The following is an 18,314-nucleotide window of genomic DNA, read 5'->3' as shown; positions in this document are numbered from 1 at the left end:
TGTCATAAGCAGGCTGGGTGCAGTGGCTCATGCCTGTAATCCAAGCACTTTGGGAGGCCAAGGCGGGTGGATCACCTGAGGCCAGGAGTTCGAGACCAGCCTGGCCAACATGGTGAAACCCCCATCTCTACTAAATACAAACGGATTAGCTGGGTGTGGTGGCGCACACCTGTAGTCCCAGCTACTTGGAGCCTGAGGCAGGAGAATCGCTTGAACCTGGAAGGCAGAGGTTGCAGGGAGCTGAGATCATGCCACTGCACTCTAGCTTGGGTGACAGAGCAAAACTCTGAAACAAACAAACAAAAACAAAGTCCAGGCATGGTGGCTCACACCTGTAATGCCAGCACTTTGGGAGTCTGAGGTGGGAGTGGATCACCTGAGGTCAGGAGTTCGTCAAAGACCAGCCTGGCCAACATGGCAAGACCCCATCTCTACTAAAAATACAAAAATTAGCTGAGCATGCTGGCGGGTGCCTGTGGTTTCAGCTGTTGGGGAGGCTGAGATGGGAGAATCACTTGAACCCAGGAGGCAGAGGTTGTAGTGAGCCGAGATTGTGCCACTGCACTCCAGCCTAGGTGACAGCGAGACTCCGTATCAAAAAAAAAAAAAAAAAAAAAAAAAAAGTATTATAAGCAAATTAAGGATGTGTTTAACAAGTTAATTGCAAGGGTACTCTTTACTGCATCATTTATTAGGAGATTGGTTAACTAAGCAACATCCATACAGTGAACAGTATTCAGCCATTTGAAATGAAGTGGAGGAAATTTTATTGACATGATATATTGTTAAGAGCAAAGAAAAAGTTTTAAAATACAAATGTTTACTTGTAAGTCTCACAAAGATCATCTAATGAAATATGCATGAAGTGTTAAGTCAGCCTTGCAAACGTAACTATTTTTTCATTATTTTTATCACAGTTACTGTTAGAGGAGCATTTTATATTGAATGAGGATCTTTATTAAAACTTTTCTTCAGCCTTGTGTGAAATCTTGTTATGATGGCTATAGTGACACTATATTAAACATAACCAGAATATGTTTATGCTCAAATATTTCAAGCAATATTTGATGCTTAAAATACCAAAATGACAATGAAAATGAAAGAAATTTGGATAGTTCCTTAGAGTTAATTGTGTTTCAGATATGAACATAAAGTATGTTTTTAATATTACCAGTTTTGAGAATAATAGAATAAATGCCTTCTCACCTTAATAAGATGTTCTGTTCTGACTCAGTATTCATTTGGCATTTGTTTTTCAAATGTAGCTGAATCTCATTCATGTGCCAGGCACTGTGTTTTGTCTCTAAGAGACAGGAAAAACCAAACTTTTTTCCTGTTCTCAAATACTACTCAATAATGCTTCTGTAACAAGATGGGGTGGGGTAGCGGTCCCCTCTCACCCCTGCCCACATCAAACCACCAATTCTCTAGCAGACATCAGCTGGGTGTCTCAATTCTATTCAGTTTTGACACTGTCTACCTAGAGGCAACATCAGATTGGACAGATTGAGGGCTTGGTACTACAAGACTGCCCCCACCACTTCTAGGGCCAGCCACAAGTAGTAGGTTGTCACCTATACTCCTGACCAAGCTATAAATCAGGATTCCCATGATCCCTTCCTCAGGTTCAATTAGTTCACTAGAGTGGCTCACAGAAGTCAGAGAAACTACTTGCATTTACCCATTTATTATAAAGGATATTACAAAGCATACAGGTGAACAGCTGGATGGAAGAGGAGTCTGCACACCTTTTCTCCCATACCTTGCCCTATGTGTAGGTAGGGAGAAGAGGTGTGGCAATTCCGTGCCCTCTCCAGGCAGGCCAGCTTCCGAGAACCTCGTAGTGTTCAGCTATCAGGAAGCTCTCTGAACCCTGCTTGTCCTTTTGGGTTTTTATGGATACTTCATTTTGTAGGCATGATTGATTACATTATTGGTCATGGTGAGCAAATAACCTTTAGCCCCCTCTCCCCTCCCTGGAGGTGAGGAGCCAGCTTAAAGTTCCAACTCCCTAATCACATGGTTGGCTTCCCTGGCAACCAGCTCCCATCCTGAAGCTATCCAGGAGCCCATCAAGAGTTAGCTCATTAGAACAAAAGATTCTCCTATCATCCAGGAAATTCCAAGGGGCTTAGGAGCTCTGCGTCAGGAACCAAGGGTCAAAGACTGAATAGAACAAGATTCTCCTAGTGCCCCTATCTAGAAGTTTTAGGACTTCTGGGCTAGGAAACAGGGATGAAAACTAAAAAATCCATACAAAAGATAGATCTATATATATAATATTATAAATCACATCATGTCACTTAGTTCTCAAGAAAACTATGTGATGTCAGAATAATAGTATAATGTTTTCCATTTTCTTGTATGCTACATGTATGTAGTATATATCATTTAAATTTGTGAACCACATTTCCCCCCCTTTAAGTATCCTTGTCCGTATATTGAATCTCTCTAATACTCATCACCTTTGGAATTGATCATGGCAGTATTAAAGCCACTTCTCTTCTGAACTGAACATTAAAGATGCTATTATCCCTTCAGTGCTTTTGTGGGTCACTATCATCTATAAAAATATCCTAAAAGGAGAAGCCAAATAAATGAGGTAACCAGTGGAAAGAATATAAGATCCTTAGAATCTAAAAAGTGGCTGTAACCAATCAGCATAATAAAACCTCTAACAATAGAAAATACAGTTACCACTTAGTTTAGCGTCTGCTAAATGGCTAGCACCATAATTACATGATTTCACTCAATCTGTGTAACATTTCTAGGCGATAGGTGGTATTTGCATTTTACAGATAAGGAAATGGAGGCTTTAAGAGAGGCTGCTTTAGATTACACAGATTCTAAAGAGGATTGGAATTCAGGTTTTGTAACTACAGAACCTATTCTCCTTTCTTTTTTAAATGTAATTTTTAAAATGTTTGTAATATTTTTGCATATTCATTTTCTTGGGAGAGGATCCATAGATGTCACAAGATTCTCGAAGGGGTCTTTACTGAAAAAAAAAAAATGTCTGAGAACCACTAAAACTCCGTGCTGTGAATTTAGTGCACTTAATAATGGGGAAGAAAGTAACTCCGACATAGTTTGGCCACAGAATATATTTTTGAAATGTTACTAATCAATCAAATGAATAAATATGGAGAAACTAGGTAGATGCTTAAAATTCTGACTCAACTAACTTGAGTTGCTATTATACACTGGCCTCACAGATTATACACTACTGTTTCTCAATCTTGAGTATTATAGGAGCACCTTTTATGAATTTTTGTGGATACCTAGGGTGATAAACTATTTTCTTATACAGTTACCCTAATATGTACAAATAGAAAACTAGGAGTAAACTTATGTTTTTAGCTCTATTTTAACTATTAAACTAGAAAAAATTAGGAATGAAATAAAATTAAAATATTTTAAGTTAACAACATTAATGTAAAAGTTTTTTGTTAAGCCTAAATCATCATTGGAAACAGAGCACAGATTTATTTGAATTTGAGATACCTATGTTGCCGTGTGATAACTCAATTTTCCTAAGTTTTCTCTGTTACAATTTTTTTGAAACCTTTGTTCCAGAAGCAAGCAATTACAATATTTGATGTTTACCTGGCATAAATGGGTCAATAATTTACTTATTCTTTACTGTAGCCCAGGGCAATTTTAAGTTAGATAGTCTGGCTCCAACTCCATTATAAGCAAACAAAAACATGGGCACTCAAGTCAAAGTGTTTATTTATATAATGGTGTTTTTTTAATCCAAAACTGAGATGTTAATTTTTAGATTACTTTCGAAATAAAAGTACAAAACTGAAGATTTTTTGTAATAACTCACAAATACTAAAGAATATGTTAGTGGGCCACTAGAGATTTAAGAAGCAAGGTTATGAGCATAAGGATTTTGGATAGCTAAGATCTAGAATTTTATCTAACTGATTCACATGCAAGCTTCAGTGCCCTTTGATAAAAATGCAATATTTTAAAAATTACTTCTGTAAACCTCAGTTTTGCTGCCTAAAATTTGTGCATAAAAATATGACTATGCTTTTCAGGACTGTCACAAAAATGTTATCAGATGGGCTGGGCGCCGTGGCTCACGCCTGTAATCTCAGCACTTTGGGAGGCCTAGGCGGGCAGATCATGAGGTCCGGAGATCCAGACCAGCCTGGCTAACATGGTGAAACCCTGTCTCTACTAAAAATACAAAAAAAATTAGCCGGGTATGGTGGCGGGCGCCTGTAGTTTCAACTACTCAGGAGGCTGAGGCAGGAGAATGGCACGAACCTGGGAGGTGGAGCTTGCAGTGAGCTGAGATCATACCACTGCACTCCAGACTGGATGACAGAGCAAGACTCCGTCTCAAAAAAAAAAAAAAAAATGTTATCAGACAACATGTGCAAATGCTTACTTAGCACAGTGTATGGAATGAACCAACCACTCAAATAGTTGCGATGATGGTGATGATAATAGTTTTATGTGGAAAACCACATGTAATCTAAGAATTTTTAATACAGAAAATTACTAATGAGGCACCTGAAAAGGATAATGGAAGAAAATAATAGACTATATAGATAGTCATTTAAAAAAAGCATCAGAAGCCGGGCGCGGTGGCTCAAGCCTGTAATCCCAGCACTTTGGGAGGCTGAGACGGGCGGATCACAAGGTCAGGAGATCGAGACCATCCTGGCTAACGCGGTGAAACCCCGACTCTACTAAAAATACAAAAAACTAGCCGGGCGAGGTGGCGGGCGTCTGTAGTCCCAGCTACTCGGGAGGCTGAGGCAGGAGAATGGCGGGAACCCGGGAGGCGGAGCTTGCAGTGAGCTGAGATCTGGCCACTGCACTCCAGCCTGGGCGACAGAGCGAGACTCTGTCTCAAAAAAAAAATAAAATAAAATAAAAAAATAAAAAATAAATAAAAATAAAAAAAGCATCAGAAATATAAATGTGCTAGCTAGTTGAGTGTTAAATATTTTCTGTTGAGAACTAAAAAATAAATCAGGTAAGGTAGGGAAGTAAAACATATCCCTAAATGATTACATTTTATAGCGTCGACTAGTGATCATGTTTTTTTTTTTTTTTTTGAGATGGAGTGGCTCTGTCACCCAGGCTGGAGTGCAGTGGCACAATCTTAGCTCACTGCAAGGTTCAAGCGATTCTCTTGCCTCAGCCTCCTGAGTAGCTGGGACTACAGGCTCCCGCCACCACGCCCGGCTAATTTTTTGTATTTTTAGTAGAGACAGGGTTTCACCATGTTAGCCAGGATGGTCTTGATCTCCTAACCTCGTGATCCGCCCGCCTTGGCGTCCCAAAGTGCTGGGATTACAGGCGTAAGCCACCGCACCGGGCCGTGATCATATTTTATTTTGCTGCCATAAAAATGGTATTTTTAATTCACTTTTAAAAATAAACATGTTAACTAATCTTGAGTTTATGTAATGGCATCCCTTTCACAGTTACTAAGAGGATTTTAAAAGACCCATCACTTTTTAAAGACATTGTTTAGAAGAAGATAGTTACCAGATATTTACAACAGTTTTTAAGCAATCTTACATTTTTAATATGATGTCCAACTCTGAAGTAGTTAGAATGGATTGTCATAATCAATTAAGATTTTTAAAAACACTGCCTAATATAGAGGTAAACACCATATTTTATAAAACACTTACTGTACTTCGTCAGTAAGAGTAAGATTAATTTCCATTAGCTTGTGGATTATAAAAGTTGCTACTGCTGCCATAACTTTGGTGAACGTGATTCTGGAGAAATATTATCCCCAAACCTCTTCTTTTCCTTCTAATGAAGCAGCCTGCAATTAGGAAATAACTCTTCATAAGCATAACCCATATAAGTGAGCATGTAATAGTTAAATGGCAAAATCCAGAGAAACAGCCAATTGATCTTTTACAAACTCAGCAGCTGCCACTGAGGAAACAGATGATAATGTAGCGCAAAAAGATACCAGAAAACACAGGGCTTCTAGATACTTAGTAAGGAAGACCTTTTTGAAAGCTTTATCCTGAAAACTAATCTCTTCTTGCTGAAAGCCAGAGAATCTTAGAATCTTAGCAAAAACACCACCACTTACAATAGAGCAGAGGGAAGAGAAAATTTGTTTTGAATGCACCAACAACAGCAGACATATTTATTATACTTTTTTTTAATTTATAAGAAAAAAATATTGAATTGAATCACAGTTCTGCAGGCTGTACAGGAAGCATGGTACCAGAATCTGCCTGACTTCTGATGAGGGCTTCAGGAAGCCTTCAATCATGGTGGAAGGTGAAGGGTGAGCAGGCATCTCAACATGGTGGAGTGGGAGCAAGAGAGAGCTATTACACTTCTTTAAGTTAAAGAATCTACTTGGCTTTGCCTAGTTCCTTATAGAAACAGAAATTACAAAAAGGGCATGAAGGAGGGAGAGAGGAAGGAAAAAGGAAGAAAAAAAAGGAAAAGGGAAAGGAAAAAGGAACAAGGAAAGGGAAAAGAAAAAGGAAAGGAAGATTCTAAACTAGATTCCTCAGTACACTAGTTACATAAGATACTGATAAGTATTCTGTTAAAAAAAAAAAAAAAAGGATTTCATTGTAATGCCTGAATTAAGAGGTTTCATTATTGCCAAAGTTGTTTGTTCCTTGTTTTTCTTCTTTTTTTTTCTTTTTTCTTTTTTCTTTTTTTTCTCAGACAGGATCTCAGTCTGTCACCCAGGCTAGAGTACAGTGTGGCACAATCAGAGCTCACTGCAGCCTCCAACTCCTGGGCTCAAGTGATCCTCTCACCTCACCCTTCAGAGTAAATGGGACTAGAGGCATGCACCACCACATCCAGCTAACTTTTAATAATTTTTTTGTAGAAACACGGTCTCACTATATTGCCCAGGCTGTTCTCAAACTCCTGGGTTTGAGACTCCTCCCACCTTGGCCTCCCAAAGTACTGACTGAGATTATAGGTGTGAGCCACTGTGCCAAGCCTGTTGGTATGTTAATGTGTTAATATATGTGTACCTAAGTACCTTAGTTCTTTTTTATTGAAGATTTTAATTAATATCTCACAAAACCACAAGCTATCTAACTACATTTGATGGAGATACTGTACTTGAAAGGCTGAATTTTGGGTTCCTGTACATAGGGATTGACAATTCCCTACCACAGCTTTGTTATAAGAAATTGACACAAGGCCAGGCATGGCTGCTCACGCCCCTAATCCCAGCATGTTGGGAGGCCTAGGCACGAGGATCACTTGAGTGCAGGAGTTTGAGACCAGCCTGGGCAATCTAGTGAGAACACCTCTCTAAAAAAGTTGACACATGATGTGAATTGGATATCACAGGAGATGTTTTTAACAGGACCAAATAAGATATTTCTCTTACCCTTTTAGGACTGAGGTTTTGCCAATACATTAGGCAAGGACTAGCTAACACTTGATATCATAATACTATAGGTACAACAGAATCTTTTTTTTGTTGATGCATTTATAATATAATATTGAGTGGGAGTTTTCCCATTGCCCCATAATTATGATTATGTCCCAAAACTGAGAATAAAATGCATTGAATACTTCACATTCTAAGTATAACTTTGAGTAATCCCATAGTATTAGCCAAGTAGTGTCACAGCCATACCTATCACCACCACCACTACCTTACCACCACCACTCCTACTCACCCTTTGTTAAAAAAATGGTAGGCCTGAGAGAAAATAAGGAGGCCTTTTGGAGAATCCATTTGTGGATGGGACTGTTCCCAATATATAATTGGAGTGGGGGTTGTATGAAGAGAATCATATCCAAAGATTGGGATTACCAAAATAAGAGGCATATTTCTTTTCTCTGTTGGGTGGTTTGCTGGACCAGAGTGGTTTGCTGGACCAGAGGACTTGCTGACCTCCTCTACTCATACTTGCTGAGCTGTATGAGTAAAGGAAAGAGAATTTGTAAGAGATGATAGAGAGGGCAGGACAGGAAGAAAGTGGCCTTCATGCCCATCATTTAGTGTGTCAAGAATAATGGAGATTCCCATGGGTGGTATGAACACCAGGGAAAGTAGGTGAGCTTCAGCCATTTGGTCAGTATGCAGGCTGACCTCAGCAAGAGGGAATCTCTCCTGCAAGAGAAATTAAAGTGGTTCAGTAAACTGGATCCAGATGAGCAACATCAGGAAACTACATAATGGGAAGCCCCTGCAGGCTCCTTCAAAGAAGCCTCATTATAGATCTAGCTTTTGGATACTGTCACACAGAGGTTATCAAGATCCACTTAATGAGGACTGCATCCTTACCCAGTTAAGTAAGAAAATAACCACCCCTTTCTCTGTACTTGGGGTCAGGGGAGAGTAGCGGGGAATAGTGAAAAGAGCTTTAAATTGAGCTGGAGATTGAAGCTTTAAAGTTAACAACATGATTCTTTAATATATTGTGATTGTTCTAATTAAATAACTGAAAAATCAGAGAATCTATAAAGAATATCTGGGATATCATTAAAGGAGCCATCCTTCTTTTTTTCTGTTTGACTTTAAAACTTAAGTAAAGCCAGGGCCGGGCGTGGTGGCTCACGCCTGTAATCCCAGCACTTTGGGAGGCCGAGGCGGACAGATCACCTGAGATCAGGAGTTCGAGACCAGCCTGGCCAACATGGTGAAACCCCGTCTCTACTAAAAAAGTACAAAAATTAGCTGGGTGTGGTGGTGGGTGCCTGTAATCCCAGCTACTCAGAAGTCTGAGGCAGGAGAATCACTTGAACCCAGGAGTCGGAGGTTGCATTGAGCCAAGATCGCACCACTGCACTCCAGCCTGGGCGACAAGAGTATGACTCCATTTAAAAAAGAAAAAAAAAAGAATATGTAAAGCCAGTGCTAAAAGTGGTAGTTCAGACTCAGTTGCTCTCTAATCCTACTTTTCTGTTTAAAATCTGGACTGACTGACAATATACAGATTGAATGATTTTGCTGCCTATGGGTAACAATATCAGGATTGAATGACATATCTACCTGTCTTTGTAATGGATAGCAAATGCAAAAAGGAGGAGGATTTTTTAGTAAACCAGACAAATAAATAACATGTATGCTTACATTATATAGTTCATTTTAAAATGTGCTTTCAGTCTTTCTTTATCAACTTCTTTGGTGAACTTTATAAAGTTCTGCAATTGAAAACATCCTGGGAAGAATTTTAAAGGTATATCTAAAATTAACAGTTTGAGTGAAGATTCTGGTGTTCAGACAGAACAGACTAGGTAAGCAACATCCTTTGCAGAATGCCATTCTTAAAAATCTTGCTCCTTTTTTCATTTGCCACCCATTACAAAGACAGACAGCTATGTCATTCAATCCAGATATTGTCACTCAGTCTTAGATTTTAAACAGAAAAGTGGGATTAAAGAGCAACTGCGTCTGAACTGCTTTACTTCTGGTATTCACTTTGCTGAAGTTTTAAAATCAAACAATTTCACAGAATTTTAGAACAGTATCTTCTAATCAATTAAATTAATATAATTTCACCCAGAAAAAAGCACAGAGTAAATCTAAAACTTGTATTTATTATGACTTAAGATTTAATGTTCCAGGTGAATATTGAATCTCATTGATACTTGGTGCAGTAATATCTAGCATATATCTAGTCAAGCCTTTTAACCATCTCAGTCTATATGGTGTGAAACGTGAAGAACTGTTCTTCGTTTGTTTGTTGTATTGGTGAGGGAATAATACAAGTGATTGCTTTCCAACTTCAGATCTGGATAGAAACAATTAGATCATTCTTTCATATGAAGGACAACATGAGTCCATGCAAATTCCCAGTGCATTCATGCTGATAGGTATTTACTGTGTACCAGGCACTCATCCAAATACAGGGAAAGTAGAGCAGTAAGGAAGGCAGATAAGGTTCCTGTTTTTATGGAGGAGATAAACAATAAATATTCAACATAATATGGAGTGATTAGAACTATCAAGGAAAATAAGCAAGATAAGAGCTAGAGAATGATAAGGGGATAGCATGCTCTTTTAGATAAAGTGGTCAGTGGAGACATCTCTGAGCAGGTAACACAAGCAAAAGATCTGCAGGAAATGAGGTTACATCAAGTGCATGTTGATATATATATGATTTAGGTGTCAGGCTATGAATTTAATATTCCTTAAGGACAATATTTTTTATACACTCTGAACAACCCTATCCAAGAAATACAATTAACTTGCCTTTACAAAAAATAGCATATTACATACAGTTATATCTTCATAAAATCTGATTGTTGCTTCTGGTCTTACTCATTTCATTTTAATTCAACAGATCTTTATTGAGTAATTGCTGTACTTCAAGGCTTTATTCTAGGTTTTTGCTGTATACCATTGAATAAAATAATGAACACTGGCTACCTGGAGATTGCATTCTAATAGGAAAATACAGACAATAAGCAATAAACACAATAAACAAATTATATACTGTGTTAGAAGGTGATTTGTGCTGTAGTGGGGTAGGTAGACAAGAGAAAGGGAGATACTAATTACTTGGACAAGAACAGGTTCCATTAGTAAGTACGCTAGCAGGATGGCCCTCAATTAGGTTAGACCTGAGCAAACAACAGGGACCTGAGGGAATTAGCCAAGTGCCTGTCTGAGAGAACAGCTCTTCTTGACTCATACGTATATACATACCCTTTTGCCTCCAAGAAAATTACTATCTTTTTTCCAACCCTTATTATTTTTTTAGCTTATAAAAAATAGAGTAGCGGTGATATAACATCAATGTATATAATTTACTTGAATATATGACTTGGTTATCTTGTATTTGCATAGGTAGCCACTACTATACACACGTATACACATATATGATTTATATATATATCTGACATAATATGATTTAAAATTTTTATCATCTGCAAGTGTGAAGCACTACTTTTTTTTTTTTTTTTTCTTTGAGATGGAGTCTTGCTTTGTGGAGTGCAGTGGTGCGATCTCAGCTCGCTGCAACCTCCATCTCCCGGGTTCAAGTGATTCTCCTGCCTCAACCTCCCCCAGTAGCTGGAATTACAGGCATGCACCACCACGCTCAGCTAATTTTTTTGTATTTTTAGTAGAGACGGGGGTTTCACCTTGTTGACCAGGCTGGTCTCGAACTCTTGACCTCAAATGATCCACCCACCTCAGCCTCCCAAAGTGCTGAGATTACATGCGTGAGCCACCGCACCCAGCCAAGAACTATTTTTAAAGGCACTGAAAAATAACTTATGATTAGAAAACATGTATTTTTATATACTGGCATGTGTAGTTACACAACAAATATACTTTATGCTTTCCAGTTAAAAGGTAATGGTGTTCTTGAAGACATGTTAGAAATCCAAAATAATAATTTAAAATAAGTTGGAAGACATGGTAGATTACTCACTGCATGCTATAAATTGAATGCAGAGCTAGCTAACAAGTGTGGTATGTTGGTATGAGTAGTTAGAAAAATTGACTTTTATGAGTTTATTCAATAAAATTAGAATAATTTCAATTCTTTTATTTTTGCTTCATTCCAACTACCTTCCAGATATCATTGACTTTATTATAAAGGTGTTTAAAGTTAACATTATTAATCTACATATATTTGTTATTCTGCAGAGTTAAGTAAAATCTTCTAATCTTTATGTTTCTAAAAGCATGACTTTTAAAAAAAGTAACTACACAATTACAACCAGGCATCTAGGTATTGTAACTGTATTTCCTTTCCATTTTCAAATTGTGTTCTGTTTTTTGAATCAATGTTAAATAACAGGTAACTTTTTGTAACTTTAGATACAATATATTTTACTAAAAAGATCATAAATGTTCCATAAACATATATACTTTTTATACTTCCTTTACTAACCAGGAAGTAATAGGTTTGATTTGCTTTAAAAAAAAAAAATAACTTTTTTTCTTCATAAAACCCTTTCTTTCAAATCCTGTCTACAGTATCTCCTTTCATCTTCTGAATTTACTTTCTATACTTCCTATGTAACACTTACTAGTTTGGTGCAAAAGGAATTGCGGTTTTTGCAATTACTTTTTTAATGGCAAAAACCAACCTAGTAGTATGTGTTGTCTTGTGTCTGTTTTAGCTTCCAAAAATAGACCATACATTTTCCAAGGACAAAGATCCAATTCTTATCAGTTAGCGTAATGACTGTTTCCCAAAGTAATTGTTCCACTACACTTGTAAAACTCAAAGTTATGTTTTATCCAGATAGCTACCTATCTATATCTAAATATAGATATTTATAGTATAGTATACAAAATTATGCTTTACTAAAATTGAAATCTTCCTAAAATTGAAAGGGTTTATTTAGTCTGCCTCCCTGAGATAGAGAAAAAAAGGCTTTCCATCACCCCTCCTCTGTCTATAGTGGTTAAGATTCTATTACCTGAAAAGTTGTGTAGCCAAAGCGGCAATCACCAGCTTGTATATATAAAAAGTTGATCATAAGGACTACTATATAGAAATAAATTTAAACCTAAAATGTTTTTGTTTTATGTTGACACCAAAATATTTTGCTTTTATATCTATACAGTCTGAAATTCAAAAGAGAAGCAAATGAAAGGACTTTCATTTACTTCTTTCCCCTCTAATCTGCACGAAATGTTAAATGTAGCAGTGTGATAGTTCTTACCATCAAAATATGATTATTGTACTTTAAAAGCAGCCATGAGAACTCTACTCTTTGATAGACTTCAACTTGCAACAACTAAGGTAACATATTATCTGGTTCTACCCAAAAATACATATCTTCATCCTACTCATCTTAGATCATGTGTAAGATTCAGTTATGTTTAAGATGTCCTTTGGAAAAACTCACAGGTTGATCTTTAATACCCACCCTCTACTCACTTTAGGTCCTTATCCCTGATGACTACTTTATTTCTTGCAGGAATAATCCAATTCCAGAGGAGATTAGGAGTTGGATAAGAGGATAGACTCTAATCTTAGAGAAATAAGGTATTGTACAAGTTATCAAGGCCTAGCAATCCAACTACTTTGGCCAGAATTATTACCGAAAGTTGGAAAAAGATTAACTTGATGCAGAGTAATCAGACCTATGGACATTGTGCTTCTTCAGTTTTTCTAACAAGTTTGAACAGGTCAGTGTTGTCACTTGTTAGGAAAAACTAACCAAGATTGGAGTGTCACCTCTGGGCAGAGCTGAAGCTTCATGTGAACTTTAAGTTCACAACTATAAGTAGTGGAGAGATTGGGCATCCATACTGATTTCCAGCTTCTCCGAATATTTTGCTGCCATATTGCTCTGCACTCTACTGTCTCTCTCATACACACATTTTTCATGGAAATTTACTTGTTTGATACATGATCTTCTCAAAGTCCAGTGATCCCTACTTTAAAAAGGATACCAAGCAGTTAATCTAATAATACAATCAAGCATGGTGCCTTGTGCTACTTACTGCACACGTTGCATGCCTATGAAGCAGACCCTCTAAATAAGAAGTGCAAGCAAATAATGAAAATCTTAGAAGTCTATTACTTGAACTAACAGGACTTCTGGTTTTGTCTCCTGTAAGAACTCTTAAGAGTATATATGCTTATTAAGGTTTTAGTAGGAAAATTATTTGATATTGTAATTATAAAGAGTTATTATTAGCTGTTTTATCATAATGCAAATTAAAATGTGTAGCTATGTTAAAAATTCATACAGTAGTCCTAGTTAAACCATATTTTTAATATTTTTTAAATAAAAATTCAGACTCTCTAAGGAGAAAAAATTATTTATCAGTCTTAGGTCTCATTTTCTATGTGAATGGCATCAGGTTGAAGTTATCATAGTTTTAGTAAAATATTATTTTGGCCTCACTAATAAAAAAATATGCTTTACTGAGGGAACCCTAGTGTTATGACAAGGAATTGCTCATTGGCCTGATCATTAATAATCATTAGACAAAGAACTAGGGAAAAATCACCACATTTCACATTTGTCAGACAAGCTTATGACCTTAAAACCTAAAAAGTATGGCAAATAAATTGCAGTGTGGTTAATTGAGCTTATTCAGTTTACATATTTTTATAATGTAGGCTTTGACCAAGAACCTTTCAACCCAATCTATTATAACAGATTTAATTGCACTTCTCTCCTTAAAAAGTTTATGACAGTTAAGAAAGCTAAGCAAAAGTTTTTTTAAATTTCTGATTTTGACTTTTAGATTAGCTACTTAATTAGTGGATGAAATTGATAAATAGCCACTATGATTTTCACTGTGACAGTTTGTTGTAAAATAAATTAAAACTACAGAACTTAAGTTTCAGCCTTCCTAAATTGCTCCCTTGGACTTTACAACTTACTGTTGCCCTTGAGAAACTGGATCACTGAATGAAATCTCTTTTCATACTACCTTCTCTCTAGCAATCTACTGTCTAACAGATGGAGATACCCCAACCCTTGCCTCAGAGGGCTTAAACCATAGAGAGAGTGAGGCAGGCAATAGAAAAATCATAAGTAAAATTTTGGTATGTTAAATGTGGTTAGGTACTACAGGAGAAAGATAAAGCAAAGAAGGAATGTAAGGAGTCTGGGTAGGGGTAGGAGCATGGAGGATTATAATACTAATTTCGATGAAAGGAAAGTCTGAAAAGATGACTACATAGAAACCTGGAGAAAGAAAATTACAAACCATTGAATATCCAGGGAGGAGCTTTTCAGGCAAAGGGAGCTGCACATGCAAAGTCCTGGTATGTTCAAGGTCCAGCATGAAGACCAGTGAGCCTGGAAGTAGTGTGCAGAGTGGAAGCTCACTAGGAGATGAAGTAAAAGATGTAATGAGGTGAGAGTAGGAGTCCAATGAAGAAGAGTACAGAGTTCCAATCATAGGTCGCTGTAAGCTATTTTGGTAACTTTGATTTTTACTGTAAGTGAAATAAGCCTTTGGAGGACTTGAAATAGAGAGGTGACATCTGTTTTATTAAGAAGAGCTAACTGAATTGGGGAAGAAACAGAAGCAGCAGGAAGGCCAGGTAGGATGCTATAGCAATATTCCAAGTAAAAGGAGATAATGACTTGAAACAGAGCAGTAACAAAGGTGGTGGTGAGAAGCAGTCAGCTTCTGAATGTAGAATAAAGAGTCATTAAATACATTTAGCTTATTGACTGAAGTACTGTTTTTGTATTATTTGTGATACATACTTTCATAGTAAAATGTTTGAAAAATATAGGTAGGTGAAAAATCACAGTAAAAATCACCCAGAACCTCACTCTAAACATTGGATGGATAGTCTTTCACTTTTTCTGAATGTATGTGTATATGTATCCTATATTTATTCAAATGTGATCATACAAAAATCATTTGTTACCCATTATATGTATTTTTATATATTGTGATAATTTCCTATTTCTTTGTAAATATTTTCTCACACCATAGTATTAGTGGCTGAATAATATCGTTTGGATATAGCATAATTTAACCATTTTATAGATAGAACAGTTTATTTATCCAGTATTCTATTGTTGGCCATTTATATATTTTCCAGTTTTTCTCTATTATAAATACCACTAAAATGAATGTCTGCATTGCTATATCTTTGAAGATATAGTCACTGTATTACTTAGGAATCTCTGCCTATTAAAAAATTGTTTTTCATCATATTTGTTTTTTCATTGTGTTTATTTTTAATCAAATAATTACTTTTTTTATTATTTCAGTAGTTTTTGTGGAACAGATGGTGTTTGGTTACATGGATAAGTTTTTTGGAATACTACTCAGCCATAAAAAGGAACAAAATAATGGAATTCCCAGCAACCTGGATGGAGTCGGAGACCATTATTCTAAGTGAAGTAACTCAGTTACTTCATCGTGAGAAACTTCATAAGTGAGAAACATCGTATATTCTCACTTATAAGTGGGAGCTAAGCTATGAGGACACAAAGGAATAAGAATGATACAATGGACTTTGGGGACTAGTGGAGAAGGGTGGGGGCTGGATGAAGGATAAAAGTCTACACATTGGGTACAGTGTACCTTGGGTTTTTTTTCCAGCTATAACCATAGAAAGAAAAGATTACATCAGATGCATATTGATAGATTTTAAAGGGTGCCAAAATATTTGAATATGAGCTATATATAAATTCCTACTGAAGACTAAATAAACATTCATGTATTTTGGAATTTGTTTTCTATTTCTGATAGACTTAGTTATTAACTAGGAACAGATGACCAGTTGCAAGTTAAAATTGTCACTATTTTAACATTCTCTATCAGCTGTGGCCATGTTGAATTTCTGGCACCTGAGCATTCATATCCATCTGTTTATAGGGCATTATGCCCACTCATGAGGTTTATGCCAGTTTCAAAAAGTCATGTGTAAACCAAAATTGGAAATATATATTCCTTGAGGTATAAATAATCTATTATTTGAACTTTTTGAGTTATGTTTTTAGAAAGAACTTTAGCCACTTACCAATTTGAGATAACTTTCAATTAGGCATATATGGAAAGCAACGTTATCAGCAAAATTTTAACTTTACTAAGTAATAAATAGAATAATAGACTTTTTCAATATGAGAAAGTTGAAATTAGGAAAATGCTATAACATATCCTTGAAAAATATTTTGAAACCAACATTTATTTGATACCTGCTGTGTGTGAGGTGCTTTTATATAATTTGTGCATATAATTGTCATAATAATCCTGTGAAATAGATATTATCCTTACTTTGCAAGCAAAGAAACTAAGCAAAGTGATTTACTTAGTGTCACAAGTAGGAAGTGATGAAGATAATTTCAAGCCCAGTTCTTTCTGACTTCAAAGCCCATGCTCTTGTAACCATACTGTGTTGCTTAAGAGATTGGGATCCAAGCATTAGAGCAGATTGACACATCTGTAATGTTGATTGTAAGCAGTTATAGTAGTTAAAATGTACACAACAACAAAACAACCAACCAACCACCAACCAAATGATTGCTTTACTTTTAAAACACTAAATAGTCCAAGATAAATATAAGGATATAAATTAGCTCTCATTATCAGGAGGACAGTGCCATACAGTAATTGTTTTAACTGTAAAAGAATATCTACTTAGACAAAATAAGAGAAGAAAATCTGGTGAGAGGTTTGCTTGTTGTCTTTACATTAGCGATTTTCAAAGTTGAAAAAAAAAAGTTATTTTTCCCCTACAGAAAGCTACATAAAACAAGTGAAAATGGTTGAAGTGGGGTACAAGTGAAAGATGGGGGGATGTAGCTCTATTTGCTCCCTACCTAGTTCTCTCCTCTAATTCTCCATGTAAACTCTGAAGAAAAATTTACAAATTCCAGAACTCAAAATGTTGTTTAAAAGCCCATGTTGTGGCTGAAACACTTGGTTGATTGGCCTACTTTTTAAATATTCAGCTGATTTATTTTGGTTATCTAAAAAATGTGATTTGGGTTGGGCGTGGTGGCACACGCCTATAATCCCAGCACTTTGGGAGGCCAAGGCGGGTGGATCACGAGGTCAGGAGTTTCAGACCAGCCTGGCCAACATAGTGAAACCCCATCTCTGCTAAAAACACAAAAATTAGCTGGGCATGGTGGTGGGCACCTGTAGTCCCAGCTATTCAGGAGGCTGAGGCAGGGGAATCACTTGAACCCGGGAGGCAGAGGCTGCAGCGAGCTGAGATGGCACCACTGCACAACAGCCCGGGTGACAGTGCAAGACTGCATCTCAAAATAAATAAATAAATAAATAAATAAAAATGTGATTTGAAAGGGGGGAACAGTTCCTGGGGCAGTGGCTCACTTTTTATGTTATACTGAATTATCTTTCCTTATTTCTCCCAACCAGAATCAATAAATTTATTCTATCAAATGATTTTTGAACTTCAACTAAATGCTAGGCACTATACTGATTCCTACCTTCAAGAAGTCTAGAATCTGTCTGGAAGAGACAGATAATAAAAAAGTGGAAAAAAAAATCAATTTGTGCTATAAAGAAAATCTGTTTGTTTATTGTTTGGTTTTTTTGTTTGTTTGTTTTGTTTTTTGTTTTTTTTTTTTTTCTTTGAGACGGAGCCTCGCTCTGTCCCCTAGGCCGGAGTGTAATGGCACAATCTTGGCTAACTGCAACCTCTGCCTCCCGGGTTCGAGCGATTCTCCTGCCTCAGCCTCCCTAGTAGCTGGGTTTACAGGTGCCCACCACTATGCCCAGCTAATTTTTGTACTTTTATTAGAGACGGGATTTCACTATGTTAGTCAGGCTGGTCTCGAACTCCTGACCTCAGGTGATCCATCTGCCTCGGCCTTCCAAAGTGCTGGGATTATAGGCGTGAGCCACCACATCCGGCCAAAAATCTGTGTTTTTGATAAACAATACTTTTAGTATGTTAGGGAAC

The sequence above is a fragment of the Piliocolobus tephrosceles genome, chromosome 10 (assembly GCF_002776525.5).
Source record: "Piliocolobus tephrosceles isolate RC106 chromosome 10, ASM277652v3, whole genome shotgun sequence".
In the NCBI taxonomy this organism is placed as follows: domain Eukaryota; kingdom Metazoa; phylum Chordata; class Mammalia; order Primates; family Cercopithecidae; genus Piliocolobus; species Piliocolobus tephrosceles.
Note: the sequence above shows the minus strand (reverse complement) of the source record.